Source organism: Salmo trutta, chromosome 3 (assembly GCF_901001165.1).
Source record: "Salmo trutta chromosome 3, fSalTru1.1, whole genome shotgun sequence".
Taxonomy (NCBI): domain Eukaryota; kingdom Metazoa; phylum Chordata; class Actinopteri; order Salmoniformes; family Salmonidae; genus Salmo; species Salmo trutta.
The window spans coordinates 17,152,872-17,156,508 of NC_042959.1; the positions used below are offsets into that span (position 1 = coordinate 17,152,872).

Below are 3,637 nucleotides of genomic sequence, written 5' to 3' on the forward strand. Positions count from 1 at the left end.
AACTATTTATGTAACTATGTAATTATGTATATGTATATTATGTATATTATGTAATTATGTATATTATGTAACTATATTGAAGCATAATAACTGTATGAAAAGTAACTATTAATGCATCCATATTCTAATTGTTTATGTTTTGTTGAGAATGTCAGGACATTTGACCTAAATCTATTACTATTTCCATTATACCCATTTTCACCAGATTTGATCTTCAACCCATTGAAAATTGTCTTAAAAATCTACATTTAACTTGTTATCCGGCCTAACTGTGTGTATCACCCCATCATTGTTTGATCTAGCATGGATGAGAGCCTGTATCAAGTCAAAACAATTATCTAGCACTTTTTCCAGGTTGGCTGGTCTACTATTAAGGCTACCTTGCAGTGGTGGAAAAAGTACCCAATTGTCATACTTGAGTAAAAGTAAAGATACCTTAATAGGAAATTACTCAAGTAAATGTGAAAGTCACCCAGTAAAATACTACTTGAGTAAAAGTCTAAAAGTATTGGGTTTAAAATATACTTAAGTATCAAAAGTAAATGTAATTGCTAAAGTATACATAAGTCTCAAAAGTAAAAGTATAAATCATTTCACATTCCTTATATTAAGGAAACCATATGGCACGATATTCTTGTTTTTTAAATTTACGGATAGCCAGGGGCACACTCCAACACTCAGACATAATTTACTAACGAAGCATTGTGTTTAGTGAGTCTGCCAGATCAGAGGCAATAGAGATGTCCAGCGATGTTCTCTTGATGTATGTGAATTGGATAATTTTCTTGTTCTGCTAAGCATGCAAAATGTAACGAGTACTTTTGGGTTTCAGGGAAAATGTATGGAGTAAAAAGTACATTATTTTCTTTAGGAATCTAGTGGAGAAAATGTTGTCAAAATATAAATAGTTAAGTACAGATACCTCAAAAAACTACTTAAGTAGTACTTTAAAGTATTTTCACTTAAGTACTTTACACCACCTCTGCTCACTGCTTTTTAGTAACATATTCTTTTGACATGTAGCACATTGTGCATCAGTGTAACACATTGAATTATCATCAACAAGCCATTACAAACAACAATGAATGTCATCTCCTAGTCCCTGAACGAGCCTCTGCGGTTCAACCAAATACTTCTTTGGCTTACCCACATCTCTGAAGAATGTGTGTGACATATATTAGCCCAATTCATGTTTTCCATTTCCAAGATTCCAGTGCATGAGAAAGGAGAAACGACTTCCAAAATCTCCAACACGCTGTATTGGTTTTGGGATTCCCGCAGTGATCTAAGATGAAGCACGAAGAGAGTCCTTTCATTACGGCGAATCATTATTACATTATATTAACAAGGAACTATTTCTGGTGAAGATGTGAGGAACAGTCATGCTAAATGTAACAATGCATGCAAAATAAGAATTACCTCCCACACTGGCCCAAGAACAACCACAAGACAATGTTACAAACTGAATACAACAGTATTAGTATGATTATGTGAACATCTCTTGTCAGCGTGCATATCAACACTAAAACATTAAAGGGACAGTTTAGCTAAAATACACATTTCATACATGAAATGTGTAATTTGGCTGAACTATCCATTTAAGGATAAGACATCACAGGAATTCCTCATGAAGATCGGTAGAGAGTTCACCTTTCCAATTCTCCAGGGGATTATTTATCACTCCGGCTGACCGGCAGGGCCAGACCCACAGGAAGTGGGGCGTAAGTGAAACAGGAAGAGGGGAAGGTAGACGGTCTGATCCCCGGCATGTAAATCAAGCTTCTTTTATGAGGCCGGCCACCCTGGAAGATGCAGTGCTCTTGTTGTGAGAGAAAACAGTGGAGAAGTACACGTCATAACATTGACACCTCGGAGGGGGTCGGCTGGGAGCCATCCCAAATCGTCCCGGGGCCATGGCTTCCAAGTGCCCTCTCGGCCTCCCAACACCACTGGCCCCAAAACCCCCATCCTCCAAAAAACCATCCATCCATCCCTCTCTCTCTCTCTGTCTCTCTCGCTCTGACTCTCTGATGCTTCTGTGTCCTCCAAAACACTTTCTCCAACAATAAACACAAGGCCTAGGTGGTCCTGTCAGGGGTGCTAGTCTTCATAGAATAACCAGCTACCACTGGAATTCTTCCCACTGGCTCAAATGCTGAAGTCCAGTCCAGTATACACTCACATGTTCTTTTAAAGGGACACACAGGGTGCACATTAAATTGTCACAGTAGCATTGGCTATTAATTAGTTAAGGTACACACACTTGAAGATAATACAGTCCTATAACAAGAGGTAATACCCAGTATGTATTCCAAGACACACCGTTCTTCCTTCCAGTTAATGGTAGAACAAGTGTGAGAGTTATGAATGATTGAATGTATGTTATTTTACATTGATTACTGTATTAAACATAGGACAGGGGACATATTGAATCCTGTGAGCAATGTGAGGATGGAATCCTTCAAAATCCCTGAAATAACCATTTTTGTGTCGCGAATGACCTCATGGTCATGTCAATAGTGTTGTGTGTGTATTGCTGTCAGCGGTGGGCTGTCGGGGTGAACAACCGCACTGTTTGTGTGGAAACAGTTTGTCGCATTTCATTCGTTACATTAGTCCACCTCATTACAGGCACAGGTTACCTCTATTCCCAGCAAAGCTTCGCCTGTATTTAAACAAATATTACGGACACACTTTATTAATTGACCTTTTCATTGTAGGTTACCCCGACGGCGTGTTTTTGGACGTCTTTGTTTTCATCGCCATTTACGACAGAGGCCGAGTGATGTAGTGCTGTTGTGGCCTGATATAATTGCAAGTGCACCAGAAGTGTTCGCAGGAAGCTGTGTGTTTACCTCGAGTGTGTGACAGGACCCGAAGAAATGCAGAGCATAATGGAGTTTATTTAGGTTCGCACTCACTTACCCTGGCCAGTGTCTGGCACCCTGAACCAGGGGGACACGTTCTTAGGGGGAGACGTCATGGTGCCGTTGCAAAGAGAAACTGTGTTCTCCGCCACCCGGTCAGTCAGAGGGATTATTCAAATTGAAACGAGCAGGCTGTGGAATAAATGTGAGATCATAGTCAAACGTTGTTCGGATATTGCCATCGCAAAATCAACACCCCCCGGTTGAACCAGTTTATCAAGTTTATTTGTGGCGGGAAATAGTTTGTGGGGGGAGTTGTTAAATGTTTTATTTTTTTGTCATTCAAAGAAAACACGCAAGATGCTGTAATCTTGATTTTCTCTATCCTCTCAGATTTTAAATTGTTTTGGTATAGGGCCTAGCTATAGGTAGTAGGTTATTCAGCTGCTTTTGTCATTGTACCAAATTAATGTCACAATCTGGAGTATTTCCTGCTGTTCAATGATCATTTCAAATAATATTTGATTCTTAAAGAATATAACGCATACTGTAAAAAAAAGCATTATGAGCTGATTAATACTGTTTTACCCTATCATAGCCCAGAGCTTCAAAATATGTTTGAAATATGTTTACAATTATCATGTTAATCTCATTCATTTTCAGTCTTTGTATCCATTCCTGTGTCTGTAATTTGGGGATACATTTCTACAGCCCCAGTCCCTCAGTTTCACTGGCGGGGCTGCTGTTGGGTTGAAACACAAACTCCACAT

At 39.3% G+C, this 3,637-nt stretch overlaps 1 long non-coding RNA gene across 1 annotated transcript; it reads right to left on the reverse strand.

Moving 5' to 3' along the window:
• Window positions 1–983: 983 nt before the first annotated feature.
• On the reverse strand, window positions 984–3,229 carry LOC115169598 (uncharacterized). Its single transcript, XR_003870892.1, has 3 exons — window positions 2,926–3,229; window positions 1,651–1,819; window positions 984–1,285 (listed from the first exon to the last, which is right to left on the reverse strand). It is a non-coding gene; the product is annotated as an uncharacterized LOC115169598 (long non-coding RNA).
• Window positions 3,230–3,637: the final 408 nt, after the last annotated feature.